Source organism: Tachysurus fulvidraco, chromosome 1 (genome assembly GCF_022655615.1).
Source record: "Tachysurus fulvidraco isolate hzauxx_2018 chromosome 1, HZAU_PFXX_2.0, whole genome shotgun sequence".
Taxonomy (NCBI): Eukaryota; Metazoa; Chordata; class Actinopteri; order Siluriformes; family Bagridae; genus Tachysurus; species Tachysurus fulvidraco.
Genome location: NC_062518.1, coordinates 50,955,300 through 50,977,799, shown reverse-complemented (window position 1 = coordinate 50,977,799; position 22,500 = coordinate 50,955,300). Strand labels below are relative to the sequence as shown.

The 22,500-nt window shown below is 39.4% G+C and overlaps 2 long non-coding RNA genes across 2 annotated transcripts; both read right to left on the bottom strand.

Annotated features, from left to right (window-relative positions):
- Positions 1 to 2,946: 2,946 nt before the first annotated feature.
- Positions 2,947 to 7,269, bottom strand: LOC125141440. Its single transcript, XR_007140808.1, has 3 exons — positions 6,954 to 7,269; positions 6,599 to 6,708; positions 2,947 to 3,032 (listed from the first exon to the last, which is right to left on the bottom strand). It is a non-coding gene; the product is annotated as an uncharacterized LOC125141440 (long non-coding RNA).
- A 4,825-nt stretch (positions 7,270 to 12,094) lies between these two features.
- LOC125141488 lies at positions 12,095 to 22,056 on the bottom strand. Its single transcript, XR_007140877.1, has 3 exons — positions 22,041 to 22,056; positions 16,095 to 16,142; positions 12,095 to 12,247 (listed from the first exon to the last, which is right to left on the bottom strand). It is a non-coding gene; the product is annotated as an uncharacterized LOC125141488 (long non-coding RNA).
- Positions 22,057 to 22,500: the final 444 nt, after the last annotated feature.

Here is a 22,500-nt window from a genome sequence, read left to right as displayed (position 1 = left end):
AGGCTTGTATGAATCAATAGGAAAATTTATTGGATCATCATCATTATAAATATAGACCATATGAGACACGGTACATTTCATTTTTATAAAAAAAAAAAATAGGTTCTGTCTCGTTGGACATTCGTGAAATCAACGTTAAATTATAAAAAAATATATTATCAGAAAATTCAATTAACCAACAATTAAATAACGATGAGCTACACAGTGATTGCCAGAGGCTCTAAGTTCAATTTCAGACTGGACAGCTGAAATAATAATAATAACTGAAATAATAATAATAATAATAATAATAATAATAGTATTAATATTAATTATTATTATTAACAGCTGCATGTTAAGTGCGGTCGTGTTTGAACAATTCTTGTTCTTCTGTAGCAGATGACTTTTTTTCGGACTGCACGAGTTCAGCTAAGAAGTTGATGTAGCTGATGCGAGGCGTAGCGTGTCTACTTTGGAAAGACGTTTCTCATAAGGCAGGATGGGGATGTGTGAGCGCAAACCTTCAAACCCGTCGTTGATGGACTGCATGCGTCTGCGTTCGCGCACATTGGAAGCCTCGTGTGGACAGACCTGACACAGTCTGCCCTTAGTTGAAAGACTAGTCAGAGACTTCATCACCTCCTCACTGCCTTACACACTTGACCTCAGCCCGTCTCTGTGTTCACTGGATATCTAACTTCCTGTCAGACAGACCACAAGCAGTTCAGGTGCTCCCCTCATCCTCAGCACTGGAGCACCGCAACGTTGCGTAGTGAGCCCCCTGCTGTACTCACTGTACACTTGTGTCTGACATCATCATAAACATCATCAAGTGTTGTGGTGGGCCTCATCTCCAACAATGATGAGTTGGCCTACCTACAGGAGATTAAGAGTTGGAATACATGGTGCCAGACAAACAATCTTATTCTCAACGACGGCAGAAAAATAAAGGAGCTCATGGTGGACTTCAGCACGAAGCAGGAGAGGAAATTCCAACTGCTAATGATCAAATAGTTGATACAATAGTTGATACTTATCTGCTTTCCATCCCATTCATTGCATGTTGTGCTGTTTTTATTTTTACTTGTTGTATTTATCCTCTTTTTAAATCTTCATATATCTATTTTCATATAACAGTCATAAAACACACTTCACTACATGTCTACCGTCTATGTTTATAGTCACAAATAAACACTTGAATTTGAGATGTGGGTGTAAATTAAGTAAAATTAGGATTTTTTTTTTTAAAGCACAGTTTTAGTAGAGCAACAATGACAACTTCTGGAGTAATCTGTGCCTTCTAGGATCATCTTTGCATTAAAAAAAGCTCATCATTCATAGTAGAGAGAGATGTGCGCACCCTGGTGGTCATCAACATGAGAGATTTCAGAATACATTTGTAATTTTAAAAAACTTATTATTGTTTAGTGGTTATGCATATGTGCGTGTAGATTGATGGCAAAAGTTTAAACCGAATTTAAAACCTCTTTTGTAGTCACAATTGAAGGACTTTGAATACAAACTAGTCTACATCGTTTGTTCCATAGTGTAATACAGCGTACATTTTATCCACGTTTTGCCCTGATGGCCTTCCACAACCGCCTTTGTTCTGTCGCCTGGGTGTGTGACGTCACTGCGCTCGATAAGGAAGTGGAGAGAACTTCTCTTTAAGTTCTTTTCTTGTTTGTTCTTCGTGTCCATTAAATGTAGTTTAAACTGTAGGCGATTTAACCAGAAAGTTCAGTTTAATGCGCTTTAATTATTGTTTATAACCGTGCTTTATAATAAACCTTTATAATGGAGATTCCTCACCTGACAGAAGACGAAATGGCCGAAGTGAAGAAGAATGTAAGTGTTTAACTTTATACCCCAGGGTTAGGGTATATAACCCTATATATACCCTTTATACCCTATACCCTGACATGATAAAGAAACACAAATAAAAGTCATTATTTACATTAATACACCTTTGTATTGCTGTATAAACCTAATCATACAAATAGGTGCCAATAACTGCGTGAGTGTGAACACATTAGTCTGTAGCTTAGATGTGAGAATCCTGAAAGTAGAAGTTAGAGTAAAATTAAACAGAAGCTAGTTTAGTGTGATAATGGTGAGGAACCGCTTGTGGGCGCGCACTCTCTCAGGCGGGTTGCCGTCATTTCCAGGTCAGCCAGCATCAAAACGGCGCTTTGGACCTGGTCATGACATCACGAATGTTTTCAAGCCAATCCCAGATAGGTAGGTGTGTGGTCTACATTGTCAGGTACAGGTATGAGAGGTGTTTAAAGACTGGAACACAACTGACTGGAACACATTGTCATCTGTCCTTTTTGTGTTGGTAAATCTGACAAACATGTCTTCTGTGTCTCATGTCTTCATTTATGTCTGTGTTGGTACCTGAATCTGTAGCTGTTTACTGCTCCACATATTCATATTTGTATCTGTATGTACATTTGAAGCAGAAGTCCATTTTAAACATCTTTAAAAACACCTTTTTAGGCAATTTAGTAGATCAGATTTTCTAAAATGTAATCCTAAAATGGAAGTCTGATTTAAACCATGGCGGAGGACATTAACTCATTTATAACATATAACCAAACATATGTTGCTATTCTTCTCATATAGAACCTGACAATGTTGTGCACTGACCAGGATGATGATCACCACCCTCAACACCATGTGGATGGTGACGCAGACCAAGAAGCCCTGTTGATGACTGCAGTCCTCCTTTGGCTTCTTGGTGTTTTCCACACTGATAGAGGATAAGAAATAAGAAAGTTCCTTCTGAAAACATTAACAGACAGAACATATCTGGAAAGCTTGTAGGTTTCTATATATACACCTTTATGGCTGAAAAAGCAATAATGCTGCAATACTCACAGATGAAGCAAAGGAACAGGAGCAACAGGACCTCCAGAGCAATAGCCACAACAGCCAGGCCAATGATTGTGGCCACACTTTCCCTCACTAGCAATGTGGCCGATGTTATTGCCCAACAAAAGCACTTGTGCCAGAGAGGATGTGGCCTCTAGTGTGTTCATGTCCATCAGCTGTGAGAGAAACACCACATGACCACATTAGCATGACCTACATTTTAGACCATAGGTCACTAACAGACAGACCGCGGTCCGGACCAGGACCCAGAAGCTGCCAAATATGGACCCGGACCTACAGCCCAAACAAAAGGTTCTGATTTAAAACTTGACGAAGCGCTTCTATTTTAACCAGCGCAGCTTTTGTATCTTTACAGTAGTGGTAGTGAAAACACACAGAGCAATCAAGGGACGAGGGAGACGGAGAAAGGGAGAGAGACAGACGAGTGGGACGGAGAAAGGGAGAGAAACAGCCGAGTGAGATTCATTCCTGTTCACACTTCCCACTTCACCAGTGTGTCTCATATGTACAGAAACTGGGGCACTTATTAAAAGTGACAATGTGAAACACCATTATGAGACAAAAAGGTTTTGAACAAACATATCCACACAAATCTGAAGACAGTGTCCCTGAGACAGCTTTCCCAGGTCTGAGGACAGTAGCCCTATACATCCTGACCATGTTTGGCTCTACATACAGCTGTGAGGCAGCTTTCTCTACAATGAACATAATCCAAACTAAATATGGTTCAAGGGTCACTAATGAGCAGCTCCACATGTGTATGAGAGCGGCCCTGACTCCATTCAAGCCCAGGTTTAACCCTAACCCACGCCCAGGTTTAACCCTAACCCAGGTTTAACCATTGTAACAATTTTCACATTTTATTTATTTTCTCTTATTTTGAAATGTAGCCCGACTTTTATTTATTTAATGAGAGTGATGTTATGCCTGATAACGTATTATTAGTTCCAGTTTGCTTGTTTCCCTACCGGACGTCAGACGAGGGAACACCAGAGATATAAGCAGCCTGCGGTACTGAATTGTGCTAAAAGTGGTTATTAATAAAAGTTGTGTTAATGCCGAAGCTCCTGTTTTATTTGGACAAAACATAATCTGGTGTCAGAATATGGGACTGGTGTACACTAAAGAGTTTGTGAGGAAATCACCAGCACAACCAGAACCACGTAGAGGGAAACAGACACGTAAAGCTTCCATAAATGGTCATGCACACGTGAGCTGCCGGGTGACGAGCCAAGTGCAGGTGAGCAGCGCATTAATACAATCAAAAGCAGTTGGAAGAGTCGGCGTCAAAACAAACAGAGAAAACTTTAGTGTTTGCCGTCATGGAAAAGCTAAATCCACCATCGCCAATGCGGCTTAGCGGCAATCTTGCTGATAACTGGAAACGTTTCAAACAGAGATTCGACATTTATCTCGCTGCGAGCGGTGCCGGTGGAGATGATGAAAAGCTAAAAGCATCCATCTGTTTGCACATGATGGGTGAAGATGTACTGGATATATATATAATAGGTCTCAACTCGACGATGCTGATTTAACACTGACGCTTCTAATGCAAAAATGTGAGGAATATTTTGTGCCAAGTAAGTGTCACATTTGAGAGAGACAGAATAGTCTGTGGAATTCCCGACAATGCTCTCAGGGAAAGATTGTTAACGAGAACCAGCACTGACACTGGATAAAGCTGTCAATATGTGTAGAGCTGCTGAAATTACTCATGCACAAGCTAAGGAACTGCACAGGGATGGCGCTGTTGTGCATGCAATTAAAAGAGAGGAGCAGCACACAAAACAGTCTGCTAAGCTAAAGAAACACAAAGGAAATGTGGCAGATGTGGAGGAATACAATCTGCAATAGTTTTGCAAAATGTTGTAAAGAAACACAGTACATACTGTCGAAGAACAAAGAGGACTTTCTTGATTCTGTACAGACCAACACACTAGATAAAGCTGAATGGCTTATACCACTGACTGTAAATGAAACTATAATCCCATTTAAAATAGACACTGGAGCTCAAGTTAACCTTTTGTCTTTGGATGACTACAAAACCCTCAAAGTCAAAAGCTAAATTCACTCAGCAATACTGAAAGTGACAGGATACACTGGTGAGAATGTTCCAGCTAAGGGAATATGTCTGGTGACTCTGAAACACAAAGGAGACGTACTAAAGACACAAATGGTGATTGTGGAGAAAAATGTACAGCCAACACTTTTGGAGGAGAACAAAGATGTTTGAAGGACTCAGATGTCTGCCTGGTGAGCACAGAATAAGTGTAGATGAGACAGTGACACTGGTGGTACATGCATGCAGAAAAGTTCCATTTGCACTGCGAGGTAAATGTACAGAGGAACTGGCTCACATGGAGAAGCTCAATGTTATAAAGAAGATTCATGAAACAACAGACTGGGTGAGTTCACTAGTCGTTGTGCTGAAGAAAAATGGAGCTTTAAGGATTTGTCTGGACCCAAGAGATCTCAACAGGGCCATAAAACATGAACAGTATAAACTGCCCACCAGAGAGGAGATTAGGTCTCAGTTTGCTGGAGCTAAGTGGTTCAGTAAGCTAGATGCATCATCTGGGTTTTGGCAAATGAAGCTTGAGGAGGAAAGCTCGAAACTGTGCACCTTCATTACACCAGAAGGCAGATATCGGTTTCTCCGTCTCCTGTATGGCATTGTGTCGGCACCAGAAGTTTACCACAAGACAATTCACATGATCTTTGAGCATTTAACTGGCTTGGAGACTATGATGGATGATATAATCGTGTGGGGTTCCAGCCGACAGGAATATGATGCACGGCTAAGGCAGGTCCTAGATTTCATTAGACAGTTTTTGTTGGAGATGTACTGTCTGAGGATGGCGTCAGGCCAGACCCAAGAAAGACCTCAGCAATCGTTAACATGGAACAGCCACAAAATAAAGAGAAACTGAGAAGATTCCTTGGAACGGTCACATATTTGGCCAAATTTATTCCACAACTGTCTACACCTTCTGCACATCTTCGATGTCTCCTGGAGCAAAAGACTGAGTGGGTGTGGTCTCACGAGCAGGAGGGATGCTTTCAAGATCTGAAGCGCATCATAACGGAGGAGCCAGTACTCAGATATTATGATCCACATAAGAACATTAGGATCTCAGCAGATGCCCCCGATACAGCGTCGGTGTGGTGTTGTTGCAGCAACATGATGAGATGGCAGCTAGTAGCCTGTGCATCACGAGCTGTGACAAGTGCAGAGACTAACTATGTCCAAAAAGAGAAAGAACTTTTGGCTAGCACGTATGCCTGTGAAAGATTCCATCAGTGTATGGGCAGACTTACAGACCATAGTGGAAACGGACCATAAACCTCATGTGTCAATGCAAAAGCCTTTGAATGACTGTCCCATGAGAAGTCAACAAATGTCCATCAGACTTCAGAAATATGATGACAAAATGATCTACACAGCAGGAAAATTCATGTTTGCAGCAGATACTCTCTCCTGGGCTGTTGATAAGCAGGAAAGTTCAAACAATGATAAAAGCACAGATATACAAGCGAATGTTGACATGATCATGACATCACTTTCGTGGTTCCATGGTGTAAGACTGGGTTGAGGTCATTTTATTTTTATTTTGCACGGCCAATTTTTGAGTAGCACAATTAGGATGTTTTGTAACCAAGTACTTTATTGAGAGTGTAGGCATCTTAGGGACCTGCTAAGTTATCATGAAGTTAAACTCACCGTGAGAACGTGGAAAAAAGCCTCACTGATTGGGACCAGTTTCTTGGGCGCTGCAGAGCCAGATGGGAAGAGCAGTGGCAGGGCAGTAAACACAGTGATGGCATGTTCAACTACATACAGAAATAAATAACACACAAGAGAGGATATCGATATGCACTAAAGTAAAGAGCTTAATTAATGACATTTAATGACAATATATATTGGCACCGTACCACGTGCAGGCCGCACCACGTGCTTCACAGACAACATAAATTTAATCCACTTATTTCTCCTATAACACTCTGTTCAATATACATCAATTATCAGTGAGCTAAATCTCTTTTCTTTCTGAAACACAACTCATTAAACAACATACCTGTAAGAAAAGGACATAAACAGCTGAGACACGGGGCGTCAGCTTCTCCCTCACTGCTACACACTAGTACATATAATGCTAAACAGTTAGCATCACGATCACGACACGATATATCGGTTTGAATAATTAAAAAAACACATTAACCGATACAGTTTTAACATAACTAACACAATCAACTGTCATCATGTTAATCACATTCTCTTAGCGTCAAAAATGTGTTTCAGAGAAGAAACATTAGCACAAGAATATATTGAGGGGAGGAGCGAAAAACAGCTGCGTCATCATCGGCCTCATACGCAACATAGACTGAGGCGACCGCATGGTCAAACCGATAACATTCCCTCCACAAACAAATTCCCAAAGAAAAGTTCCGCTACTTTTAAAGTTATATTCTATGAACACTAATTAAGGACAAAATATTGTGGAGTTCACTAAACCATTCTTTTGTAAAAAGTAGGAAGATATAAAACATTAATAAAACAATCTTTAAATAAAACAATAATAATAATACAGGAAATAGACAAGGGTCAGGTTAAATCAATGAGTTCACTTTTTACATCAGTTACATTCTCCCCCTGAACTTCACAAATTTTGCTATTACAGGGATTTTACACGCATTAGACCAAATTATCCAGAACATCGTGCAACAAAATACGTTTTCCCACTTGCAGGGAAAGGTGAGTACAGCAGGTTGATCAGGCCTAATGTCATCACCTGCAAAAGGTGCATTAAACACCATTTATCTCTGAAGTTACTAGTGTGTGTGGCAAATGCTAGTAGTCTACCAGAATTTGGACATGTGAGGAACATATTCGTCATAAATTCATCTTTGTATTGTTTTGAATGTCAGATGTACAGTCTTATAAAATTGAGGTTCCCAACCTGGCAGAAACAACTGAACTAGTAAATGCAGACAACCTTGTAGACTTCACACCGTATTACAGTTTCAATCACAGGGACGTTACATACGTTCTTATGAAATATTAATGTGTGTGTTCTACATTGAATACGTTTTAACTTATTTTGGATGTATAACAGTGATGTTTTGGAATAATCTGCTTTAAATAGAAGTTAAATCGACAGCAATGTTGATCAAAAAAAAAGTTGTCAATTATATAAAATATATATCAACAAATGCTGCTTATGAGCTCACCCAGAATATTCCTTGAATAAACTTTAATAGTCATGTTAAGTGCTGTCTGTTTTGACAGCCCCAGAATAAATAAATCTGTTACTCCTCTTACCGTTCACGAAAGTCAAAATGACCACTAGGGGATGAGCCAGAAACAAGATTCGTTGTAGCTTTTAAGCATTAAATCCTCTAAATACACGGTTAAACTTATTTTTCTAGTAAAGCTTAGATTCTCAAGATTTTTTTAAGCCCACACACAAAGCATAATATGATTCATAGCCGTCATACTATTTGAAACAAAATTGGTGGTGAACTGAACTAGGTGGCGCTAGACCAGTTGTTCCCTTACCTTTAGACGTTTCCCTTTCTTCACTGGGGTTATATTTTCCAAAACAAATGCTTCACAAAAATCCCCAAAGGTCCAAAAATCCCCAAAGGTCCAAGGAACTGGAATCTGTAAGCCTTTTAATCCAAAACGCCTCGCAAATATTCCGCATGTGCTCCGAAAACTGGAAACAGTAGTGCGCCACCATCCTTTGTTTCGGCTCTAACTTCTCATTGGAGGTTTCAAATTACTGACAATTACTCCTTCCAATAGCAATGAAATGGTCCGGGACCTCTACAGCTCTTTAGCCAATAAGGAGACGATTCCAACGGTATGCAACATGCCACGTCTCCGAGGCCTCTGGCTGCGCAAACAAGTTGCGCAAAGGATTTATTGCGCAATCCTCGACCTTTTCACACTCTCACAGCTCAGGGTGTCAGGTTACAGGTCACATATGGGGTCAGAATTGTTTCGTTATTCTGAATAAATACACTATGATCCACAAATAAATATAAAGAGTTTCACAAATATTTTTACAAATTTCACAAAAAGAAATGAAATTCACAAATAAATAAAATGGGATTTGCAAATAAAAAAATATTTATAAATTGTATTTATTTGCGAATGTCTTCCTGCTCATTAGTGAATCGCGTTCTGTGCTTTTGTGGATTTGAAACATTTCTAACGTCAAGACGTGCACAAGAATCCACAAATAGGTGACTCCGCCCACCGTCTACTCCAGCCAATCGGACAACGGTCTCGTGGCGCTGACCAATCGTGGCACGGTCTACCTCAAACCAATCACGTTCTGATTTACTCGCACTATCACAGTGTAATATGTACTGCAAAATACGATAAAAAAAAATAAATAAAAAAAATTAAAAAAAAACATTTGTCACAGATTCGAGCCCAATCTGGTAACCCTGTATGGACTGTAGATAAACTCACTGGCAGACAGGGAGGTCTAAGTTGTCGGTCTTGAAAGCACAACAGATGTTGCACTGGTCCTTGTTTGGGTGGTAAATGCCTAGGTTGAGATGCTTGAACTCATCTGTGAACACTTGCCTTGACAAAGGTGTTACATTCTTCTCTGCTGCAGCGCGACAATACACTGCATACAGATCAGCCATCGACTGAAACACAGGTTCCAGAAACTGTTTGGATGTTGTGGATCTACAGTAGTGTGAGGGCACCTTTGGCAGGTCCTGCAGAAAGCTGCGGATGAATTCATGTCCTGCCGCTGAATGACGTGCGTCACTGTGTGTTTGTCCCTCAGTGTCTGCTTGCGTGTATCCCTCCTTTGCCCAGTTTAGGGCAGACCACTTACCTATTCCTAGGGTGGACAGAAACATACTTTTGCAGACATGTCTTCTCTGTCCGCTCACCTGTAAAAAAAAAAAACAGGGAATTTGATCTTTGGGAATTTTCAGCCCCCCTTCTCCTTTGCACGGGGACCACATCAATTAGACCATGCACATACATCCTCTTCTCCTCCCAAGTCATATGTTGCCAAAAGTAATTGAAAATGTTATTCCTCTCAGGCTCACCGATTGGACTGCAGTGATGTTTAGCTGACTTGGCACATGCTGCTGATGAACATCTAGGCCCCATAGCCTGTGGCTCCCTCATTATTTCCTTCTGCTTCTGTTTTCCAGTGCATGAAAAAAATAAATGTTGGGGAGGAGGCAGCGTGTAGAGGAGGCGCCGCTGCGGGATGAAGAGAATCCAGTAAGTCCGTCTTTATTTGTGCAGAAGTATAGAAATTTCTATGTAATTTATATATTTTCTCTCGTTGACCTGGTGCACAATAGAGAACTAGATATTCTTGGCTTGGGGGAGTCTGCGGACAACCTGGTGCTCCATTTGGCCAACCTGGCGCTGAATTTCGCCAGTCTGCAGCTGCATCGCACAGTAAGTCTGTCTTACAGAATTGCTTTAGAAGTCTGTGAATGAATAAACTGATGAACAACTAGTGAGTATTGGACAGTTTACCTTTTAAATCCATGTGCATTTGTTTTTACTCTCTTGTCGATCCACCGCAGGATATATTCGACCTGGCGATGTTGGTGGTCTACCTGGCACAATACGTCGTGTTCTTGTGGTGTGTAGGCCCAGGATTTTCTGACAACCAGCAGCGTGAAGTGCGTCTTTATTTGTGCAGAAGTGTTTCAAATGTACATACGGATACAAGTATGAATATGGTAACGAGCTGGCAACGAGCCAGGCACAAGCAACTATTGCATTGATTCGTCAGTATGACCCCATGTGGAATGCCTCCGAGGTGCTCGAACTGAGTGGGGTCCAGAGAGACCACCTGAACCGCGAAGTGAGTCTTTATTTGTGCAGAAGTATAGAAATTTCTATGTAAATTATATATTTTCTATAAATTTTATTTTTACATCAGCTAAAGAGATTATTGTAAAACATAGTGTAGCTGTTTGGAAGACTGGTGTCTGCACTGAGGTAAAGCTGGTTTTATATTCACACTTCTGGGTTCAATAACTTTCTAATTTAATGTGCAATAAAGTCATTTTTGGCTAATAGACGTGTGATTTTAATGTAACAGTGTAAATACTCACTAAAATGTGTTTTTTCTTACAAAATCATATGTAATTGAAGTAAATTACTGTATTTTATGTTGTAATTTTAGTTTTGGATGAAAAAAATATATTTTGTTCCTGTTTATTTAAAGGCTTTCATGCCAAATGTCCTGCGGTGTGACTGTAACATAAATGAGACATGAAATATAAACAGCTATAAATTAAACCAGCAACAATTGGAATAATTTGAGCTTTGGCCTTATTTTACAAATATTAACTTAATAAAAAAAGGTTTTTACATACAAAAACAATATACAGGAATAATTACAAGCAACATTCTGTACCATAAATGGCGTGACGTGGAAGTCACGTGGTGTGACATCACTTTAAATGCAACTAAATGCCTTAATTAAGTTCATTCGATTTTTATCATGATGTAGCTTTTAAAGCACTGCATAATTTAACTATCACAAAAAAATAAACTGCAGTAAGACTCTCATTTTACAAAATATTTCTATGCGAGTGTGTGAGAAAAGAAGGTGCAAGTAAGGAGTGGAACTGAAAAACAGTAAAAGGCTTCTTAAACTTTAACATATGTGATTTGCAGTTGAAATCAGTAATATCTGTATATTTTCTCTTTACTGTAGTGTGGCGTCACACCGCAGGACATTTTACGTCTGTCGCTGAGAAAAATGCTTAGAAAATAGCATAAAGAAGGGGAAATTCTATAAAACAGCAACAGTGACACCAATTTCAGCCTTTGAACATTATAATTTCATTTATTTTGTTTGTCACATAGAAAAAAAACCTAACCTCATAATGGTGTTTCACATTGTCACTTTTAATAAGTGCCCCAGTTTCTGTACATATGAGACACACTGGTTTAGTGGGAAGTGTGAACAGAAATGAGTCTCACTCGGCTGTTTCTCTCCCTTTCTCCTTCTCACTCGTCTGTTTCTCTCCCTTTCGCCGTCTCACTCATCTGTTTCTCTCCCTTTCTCCGTCTCACTCGTCTGTTTCTCTCCCTTTCTCCGTCTCACTCGTCTGTCTCTCTCCCTTTCTCCGTCTCACTCGTCTGTTTCTCTCCCTTTCTCCGTCTCACTCGTCTGTCTCTCTCCCTTTCTCCGTCTCACTCGTCTGTCTCTCTCCCTTTCTCCGTCTCACTCGTCTGTCTCTCTCCCTTTCTCCGTCTCACTCGTCCCTTGATTGCTCTGTGTGTTTTCACTACCACTACTGTAAAGATACAAAAGCTGCGCCGGTTAAAATAGAAGCGCTTCGTCAAGTTTTAAATCGGAACCTTTTGTTTGGGCGACAACATCGGCCACATCGCCAAGGAGGAGAAGTGTGGCGACAGTGTCGCAGTCATCAACGTGGCCGCGGTGGCGATTATCCTTGAGGTCCTGTTGCTCCTGTTCCTTGGCTTCATGTGTGAGTATTGCAGCATTATTGCTTTTTCAGCCATAAAGGTGTATATATAGAAACCTACAAGCTTTCCAGATATGTTCTGTCTGTTAATGTTTTCAGAAGGAACATCTGATTAGTGGACTTGCTTTCTTTCTTTTTTCTTATCCCCTATCGGCACTTACAGATCTGAACAATGGAAGTCAGATGCAGCGACACACCGCACGCATTTTATTTGAGATATTTTTGATTTTCTTTTGTTGGTTTTATTTTTGTTAAAAAAAATTGTTAGTTTTTTTATGATTATTGTTTGTTTTTAAGGTTAAACAGCTGTTCAGTCTGATTAATTCACAGACTCTTGTCTTAATTGTTCATTGTTTACTTTTTCGTTTAAGTTCAAATTACTAATTAATTTTACCAATTTTTTTATTTTGTACGGTGACTTTGAGTGTTCAGAAGGAACATCTAATTTATGGACTTTCTTTTTTTTTATTTAGTTAAAACTAAAAAATATTTAGTTATTGTTTGTTTGGTTTTTTTTTAAATAAAAAAAGTTTACCTTGTACATCAGTCTTCTTCCTCTCACTGTTACTTATGTTTTATTTATTTTTTTGGTTTGTATATTAAGTATTGCTCTGCATGTTTTAATTAAAGTTTATTGTTCTGTATGTGATGCAACAAGGTTTTGAGTTATGAGTTGTGTTAATTGTTTAATTCTGTTTTAACTATTAAATTCGAATTAATAAAAATATTTAAAAAAGTTTGAGTTAAATTGTGAATCTCTTAGAAATTGTAGTTCCAGCCTGAAGAAACATTGCACTATGTGCTAGTCATTTATACACCTGACTTTTGAACACGTCCCTGTCAACATCTGTCACGTGTACAACAACATGTTCATGTGATGCAACACGTTCTCACTCAGATTACTGAGAAGAAATGTTTACCTTCAGCAACTCCTCCTGGTGACTCAGTCTTCATCTTGTTCTCCTCCTCCAGCTGAGTGATGATCTCCTGATGCATCTGCTGTTTCTCCTCACCTTCAGACAGATTGACCTGAGGGAACAACACATACATTTACACACTTTTAAATACTGACTCATTACTCAGGAGAACAGTCTAAAATCTGAAAAGGACAAAATGTTCTAAAACGTGAAGAAACGAGCAGGTTTAGCAGTCGTAGTTTAGTGAGAAGAAATGTTTACCTTCAGTAACTCCTTCTGGTCAATCACAGTCCTCTTCCTCTCATTGTTCTCTTCCTCCAGGTGAGTGATGGACTCACTGTTCTCAGCCTGGAGGATACTGTGAGCCTCCTGCTCTTGCTCGTACTCCTAAAACACACGTGTGGGTCAAACTCAGATGCTTTCACATGTTCACACTCCTAAGGATAGCTTAAAAATAGGAGGAAACAAGTACATACACACATATACACACGTATACACACACATACTGTATACGCATACACACACAGACACATATACACATACACAAGCACACACACCACACGCATACACATATAGACACACATATACACACATACACAAGCACACACACACATACGTATAGACACACACAAACGCATACACATACACACACTCGTATACACACACACATATACATACACACACATACACGGGTCACAAAAGTAGCCATGTAATTTTGAGAAGAAATGTTGTAACTCCTCTTCATTTGCCAGAGTCTTCATCATCTCCTCCTTCTTTTCTTGGAGGATTCTGTGAGCCTCTCGCTCTCACCCTCCTAAAACACACACATGGGGCAAGAACTTGAGGGCAAATGACACAAAAAGGAGACATTTAATGTATTGTTTTTCGAGTCCCACCCCAACATCCTCCATCTCAAGTCCCACCCCAACAGCCTCCCTCTACCGCCTACCCTCCTCCCAACGGATCCTACTCCCACTCTCAGTACAGCCAGCCTGGAGCTTCTCAGAGCAGCTACGACCAGTCTGGACCCTATGGTGAGGTTCACTGCTCCCACACTCTGGGTCACAAACAACACTCGGCATCATGATCCAGATATCGGACCAGTTATAAGACATTTAAATTTTTTATATTAGATGTGTGTAGTATCTGGTGTAGTAATCATAGATCTGCTGCTACCTCATACAGGTGGTTACAATCAGGGTGGTGTGAGCGGAGGTTACGGAGGCTCTCAGCCACCCCAGCATGGAGGTTACCCCGGAGATGGCGGCGGTCGTGATGGCTACGACAGGCCAGGGATGCGTGGTAGACCTCAAGGTCGTGGCCCGATGGATTGTGGCATGGGGTAAGTTCTGACACTCCTAACTATTTCATGTTATCTGTTTCTCCCTGACAGGCTAACCAGAGCTGGGCTGTGCTGCTTCATCAGACAAACACGCATGGTGGTGTAGATGCTTTCTACATGCAGACAGCTTTATATTCAGCTCTGACCCCTTGTTTCTATCCCACCTCCTGTTAAAACTGACCTCGTCAGAAGTGTGTAAAAGATGGCAGGAAGTATGGAATAGTGGGACAAAAGGAAGACATCTTCCACATACAGGAGATTGTTGGAATTGAGAGGAAAAGATTGGGAAATAGAAAGAAGGATGTCGTCATCACGAGATTAAGAATTGGACAAACTGCACCAAACCATAATCTCTTTAGAATAGGCAAGTGTGAATGTGAAGTGTGGGGAATTGGAAATAGTGAGGCACATACAGTACTAGATAAGTGTCCTGCATGTGAAAGGGACAGATTTCAGTTATTTCAGGAATTAGGGTGGATAGGAGTGGACAATATTTCTCTAAAGGTACTGCTGGGAAGCGAGTATTGGCGATCGAGAACTCAAGAATTGTTATTTAAATATCTAAAAGACACCGGAACGATATTTTTATTTTGAGCTCTAGCTGGGCTTGGGTTAGGGTTAAACCTGGACTTGGGATAGGGTTAAACCTGGGTTTGGGTTAAACCTGGGCTTGGGATAGGGTTAAACCTGGGTTAGGGTTAAACCTGGGCTTGGGATAGGGTTAAACCTGGGTTTGGGTTAAACCTGGGCTTGGGATAGGGTTAAACCTGGGTTAGGGTTAAACCTGGGCTTGGGTTAAGGTTAGGTTTAAACCTGGGTTAGGGTTAAACCTGGGTTAGGGTTAAACCTGGGTTAGGTTTAAACCTGGGCTTGAACGGAGTCAGGGCCGCTCTCGTACACATGTGGAGCTGCTCATTAGTGACCCTTGAACCATATTTAGTTTGGATTATGTTCATTGTAGAGAAAGCTGCCTCACAGTTGTATGTAGAGCCAAACATGGTCAGGATGTATAGGGCTACTGTCCTCAGACCTGGGAAAGCTGTCTCAGGGACGCTGTCTCAGATTTGTGTGGATATGTTTGTTCAAAACCTTTGTTTTGTCTCATAATGGTGTTTCACATTGTCACTTTTAATAAGTGCCCCAGTTTCTGTACATATGAGACACACTGGTGAAGTGGGAAGTGTGAACAGGAATGAATCTCACTCGTCTGTTTCTCTCCCTTTCTCCTTCTCACTCGTCCGTCTCTCTCCCTTTCTCCTTCTCACTCGTCTGTCTCTCTCCCTTTCTCCGTCTCACTCGTCTGTCTCTCTCCCTTTCTCCGTCTCACTCGTCTGTCTCTCTCCCTTTCTCCGTCTCACTCGTCCCTTGATTGCTCTGTGCGTTTTCACTACCACTACTGTAAAGATACAAAAGCTGCGCCGGTTAAAATAGAAGCGCTTCGTCAAGTTTTAAATCAGAACCTTTTGTTTGGGCTGTAGGTCCGGGTCCGTATTGGGCAGCTTCTGGGTCTGGGTCCGGACCGCGGTCTGTCTGTTAGTGACCTATGGTCTAAAATGTAGGTCATGCTAATGTGGTCATGTGGTTTTTCTCTCTCACAGCGGATGGATATGAACACGCTTGAGACCAGAACCTCCATGGCACAAGTGGTGTTGGGCCTCACAATGTTGGGCGATAACATCGGCCACATCGCCAAGGAGGAGAAGTGTGGCGACAGTGTCGCAGTCATCAACGTGGCCGCGGTGGCGATTATCCTTGAGGTCCTGTTGCTCCTGTTCCTTGGCTTCATGTGTGAGTATTGCAGCATTATTGCTTTTTCAGCCATAAAGGTGTATATATAGAAACCTACAAGCTTTCCAGAGATGTTCTGTCTGTTAATGTTTTCAGAAGGAACATCTGATTAGTGGACTTGCTTTCTTTCTTTTTTCTTATCCCCTATCGGCACTTACAGATCTGAACAATGGAAGTCAGATGCAGCGACACACCGCACGCATTTTATTTGAGATATTTTTGATTTTCTTTTGTTGGTTTTATTTTTGTTAAAAAAAATTGTTAGTTTTTTTATGATTATTGTTTGTTTTTAAGGTTAAACAGCTGTTCAGTCTGATTAATTCACAGACTCTTGTCTTAATTGTTCATTGTTTACTTTTTCGTTTAAGTTCAAATTACTAATTAATTTTACCAATTTTTTTATTTTGTACGGTGACTTTGAGTGTTCAGAAGGAACATCTAATTTATGGACTTTCTTTTTTTTTATTTAGTTAAAACTAAAAAATATTTAGTTATTGTTTGTTTGGTTTTTTTTTAAATAAAAAAAGTTTACCTTGTACATCAGTCTTCTTCCTCTCACTGTTACTTATGTTTTTTTGTTTGTATATTAAGTATTGCTCTGCATGTTTTAATTAAAGTTTATTGTTCTGTATGTGATGCAACAAGGTTTTGAGTTATGAGTTGTGTTAATTGTTTAATTCTGTTTTAACTATTAAATTCGAATTAATAAAAATATTTAAAAAAGTTTGAGTTAAATTGTGAATCTCTTAGAAATTGTAGTTCCAGCCTGAAGAAACATTGCACTATGTGCTAGTCATTTATACACCTGACTTTTGAACACGTCCCTGTCAACATCTGTCACGTGTACAACAACATGTTCATGTGATGCAACAAGTTCTCACTCAGATTACTGAGAAGAAATGTTTACCTTCAGCAACTCCTCCTGGTGACTCAGTCTTCATCTTGTTCTCCTCCTCCAGCTGAGTGATGATCTCCTGATGCATCTGCTGTTTCTCCTCACCTTCAGACAGATTGACCTGAGGGAACAACACATACATTTACACACTTTTAAATACTGACTCATTACTCAGGAGAACAGTCTAAAATCTGAAAAGGACAAAATGTTCTAAAACGTGAAGAAACGAGCAGGTTTAGCAGTCGTAGTTTAGTGAGAAGAAATGTTTACCTTCAGTAACTCCTTCTGGTCAATCACAGTCCTCTTCCTCTCATTGTTCTCTTCCTCCAGGTGAGTGATGGACTCACTGTTCTCAGCCTGGAGGATACTGTGAGCCTCCTGCTCTCGCTCGTACTCCTAAAACACACGTGTGGGTCAAACTCAGATACTTTCACATGTTCACACTCCTAAGGATAGCTTAAAAATAGGAGGAAACAAGTACATACACACATATACACACATACACACGTATACACACACATACTGTATACGCATACACACACAGACACATATACACATACACAAGCACACACACATACGTATACACATATACACACACACCACACGCATACACATATAGACACACATATACACACATACACAAGCACACACACACATACGTATAGACACACACAAACGCATACACATACACACACTCGTATACACACACACATATACATACACACACATACACACACACATGGGTCACAAAAGTAGCCATGTAATTTTGAGAAGAAATGTTGTAACTCCTCTTCATTTGCCAGAGTCTTCATCATCTCCTCCTTCTTTTCTTGGAGGATTCTGTGAGCCTCTCGCTCTCACCCTCCTAAAACACACACATGGGGCAAGAACTTGAGGGCAAATGACACAAAAAGGAGACATTTAATGTATTATTTTTTGTTGTGTGTGTGTGTGTGTGTGTGTGTATACGTGTGTGTACATGTGTGTGTGTACAAGAGTCATGTATAAATCTGTGTTGTTTTTTTAACATTCAACACAGCACACAAACCATATCCTTAGCAGAAATAACGACAAGGTTCCATGTTTTTTGGCTATCAGCAATAATTGTTGATTCTGTGTGGAAGCAAAATGTCAATATTCTCCTATATGTTCATTGTCTTATAGACAGCTTATAGAATTATCATTTTATAGATATTTTCCCTTTCCTACTCATATAAACTCAAATGTTATCCATCAAATTGTTCATTTGAATTCAAAGCTTCAAAATATTAGATTTTTATTCAGACAAAACAACAACTGAAGAGAATCTTTAGCAATAGTCTTACCTGATGTAACAAGGACCATTATAAATAATTCCTGCTAATTGCTGTCAGTCTTGGATGAATGTTAATTTGAACACAAGATGAATAACATTGTTATATCCAGAAAAAAGCCTAATCATCACATTAATATTACTATATATTTATTAATGAGTTGTCTACGTTCATAGTTCTCTTCATGCACTTTTACCCTTGTATAATACAGGACAGGTCAGCATTCAGAAGACTCCAGTTGGGAAACGTCACGTCCGTAAAGCCAATAATAGTCTGTGAAATTGTCTTTATGTGCAAATATAACGTAGTTATACACCGAGTCCACATATTATGTACAATATGAAGGTTTTAATCCCTTGTACACTATAACTGTACTCTAACCTGCTGTGACACGCTGCTCTGACCAAAAAGATATTACACCTGAAGTCATTTATACTGACGTACGTGTCCCTCAGTGACACTTGTTTTGGGATTGTGTAGAAAACCTTCCACACTATTATTACCTAACTGGGTTAGTATTGAAAACACAAGATCAACTATCAGAGTCGGTCTTACCTTGAACGCAGGTGTCTTTCCAAGTCCCTCGGTCCTCTTCAAGTTCTTCTACCTAATCTATTGTTAGTATCTTTAGATGAAGGAGTCAGACTTAGACCTTCTTGTCTTTTCAGGATCCTCACAATGGGAGGCCTTGTTTTTATTAAAAGCAGTGTAATACAGATAAATATGTGTAATATATGTAAAGTCAAATTACAAATAAAATCTGCTTCAAATAATCAAACAATTCTAGTGTAAGTAGAAGAAAATAAAATAAACCAAGAAACAGTCTCCAAGTTAAAAACCAAAAGTTATGTGTCACATACACGTACATACAGGGTACGACATGCAGTGACATGCTTTTTACATCTGTCTGGTATATAAGCATAAAAAAAGGAACACAATTTAGGATAAAAAAATAAACCAAAAGGGGATAAATAAATAAAAAAGTATCAACTGTATAAAAAACTATATAAAATATGAAAATATAAGTGAAAATAATGTATATAGATAAATATACATATATAAATATAATTAGTTCTTCAGGTTTTTTGCCGCTGCTGATTGTGTGTTTTTATGCCGACTGTGTTTCTTATACTGCTGACACAAAACCTTGTGATTTCACATCAAGCTTTCAATGTTACTCTCTATCTTGACATTTAAACATGCTACTGAACATTACATCATTTCTTGAGCAGACAAATGATTACGTAAGTTCGTATAAATGGTAAAGAAAACTTATAACAATTCTATAAACTTCTTTCAGCAAGATGATGGGTCTTTATCCAACTGTCTAGGTACAGTGTCTGTTCCTCCTGTTGTTGTATCAGCTTCCTTCTGGATCTCTTCTTCACAGGTTTAATCAGATACATTCACTTTCTTTATTCCATACAACAGTGTCCCCATTTCCTTTAGTTTATTTGACATTACTTTAGTGCATTATTAACCCTCATGGTGTGTTGATAGAAATATTAAGACTGGAGTAACTGCCATAACACCAACATCTGGTTATCCTTATGTGACAATCTCATCCAATACAATAAAGAGACAAAGTGACATCAATGCAGCGAAATGAGAGAAAACTAATAAAAGACAACAAAGACACAAAGCAAGGAAGAAGGAAGTTCTGGCAGACTCAGAAGAAACAAGTCATAAACTTTACTCTTGTACACATTATATACACAAATAAAAGTAGTAATAACACTCGGTCGGACAAATACAGACGCTTTAACACACTTTGTCAGTGGTTATTAACTCTATATTAGCTTATTATTATATTATAATAATGATTATATTATTGATAAAATAATTGTACATCATCCACATATTCATATTTGTATCTGTATGTATAAAGTCTGATTTAAACCATGGCTAAGGACATTAACTCATTTATAACATATAACTGTTAAAAAGTCTGAAGCTGATTCAAAGACTCTTGTTTTAATAGTTAAGTTGTTCATTGTTTGCTTCTGTTTGTTGTTATTATTATTCAGGTGCAGCAGGGTGGATGTCCAACTCCACAGAAAGGTGGATAATTTTTTTTATGTTGTTAAGTTTTTAATTGTTCAATTTATGTTTTGTATTTATTTTAATTTTTTGTGTATATATATTTGTTTTAAAAATATACACAAGTTGAAAGGTTTGTTGTGTGTTTGTTTAAAATATACACATGTTCACTTTATGGTTTGTTGTGTGTTCGTTTAAAATATACACATGTTCACTTTATGGTTTGTTGTGTGTTTGTTTAAAATATACACAAGTTCACTTTATGGTTTGTTGTGTGTTTATGTTTGTTTAAAATATACACAAGTTCACTTTATGGTTTGTTGTGTGTTTGTTTGTTTAAAATATACACAAGTTCACTTTATGGTTTGTTGTGTGTTTGGCTTCTTATTCTACTGGGTCACGGGGACCCTGGAGTCTATTACAGGGTACAAGGCAGGGTAGACACTGGACACAATGCCAGTCTATTGCACACACTTTTACTACAGACAATGTAGAGATGCCAATCAGCATATAATTCCTGTCTTTGGACTGAAGGAGGAAACCGGAGAACCCTGAGGAAACCCTTAAACCCCCAAGGTGTGAGGCTGATGTGCTAACCACCGAGCCACCATGCCTCCTTTTACTTCAGTCCACATTCAAGCTGTTTAAGCAACACAAGAAGTCTGAAGTAAACCTACACCATTGTGTTTGTATTTTTGCACTGAATCTACAAGACTAGTAATAAAACACAATAACGCAGAGCCACACTGCTTATTCATCCTGAGAACACCATCCATACAGTGAAGCCCGGAGGTGGAGGCATCATGCTTTGGAGAAGCTTTTCATCAACAAAATGTACAGAGTCGTTGCAGTTGTAAAAGTTGTAAGTGCAGAAGTTGCTGTGAAACCTTTAAATTAGTCTCAGCGTAAGCAGTTATGTGCTATAATAAGCTTCATTCAGTGGTGTTGTTGTTTGAATTAAAGATCACATGATCTCACTACAGATACATGTTTATGGTAAACAACATGAACTCCAAGGAGCAATAAAAAAAGTCAAAGTCCTGGAAAAGGATGAATTGAGGTTGGATTATTAAACAATTGTACATTTTACACACAAATAAAAAATAAAATCTATTATTATAAATGTGAGTAAATAAATAAATAAATGGGCCGCTCTCGTACACATGTGGAGCTGCTCATTAGTGACCCTGGAACCATATTTAGTTTGGATTATGTTCATTGTAGAGAAAGCTGCCTCACAGTTGTATGTAGAGCCAAACATGGTCAGGATGTATAGGGCTACTGTCCTCAGACCTGGGAAAGCTGTCTCAGGGACGCTGTCTTCAGATTTGAGTGGATTGGTCCGTATTGGGCAGCTTCTGGGTCCGGACCCGGACCACGGTCTGTCTGTTGGTGACCTATGGTCTAAAATGTAGGTCATGCTAATGTGGTCATGTGGTGTTTCTCTCTCACAGCTGCTGGACATGAACACTCTTGAGGCCACCTCCTCCCTGGCACAAGTCCTTTTGGGCTTCACCATGTTGGCCGATAATTGCGGCCACATTGCTAGGGAGGCGAATTGTGGCCACAGTGTGGCAGTCATTACCCTGGCTTCTTTATCAATTGCTCTGGAGGTCATGATGATCATCTTCCTTGGCTTCATGTGTGAGTATTGCAGCATTATTGCTTTTTCAGCCATAAAGGTGTATATATAGAAACCTACAAGCTTCCCAGATATGTTCTGTCTGTTAATGTTTTCAGAAGGAACTTTTTTATTTCTTATCTCCTATCAGTGTGGAAAACACCAAGAAGCCAAGGGAGGGTTAAAATGATGAACTGGGCCTTCTTGGG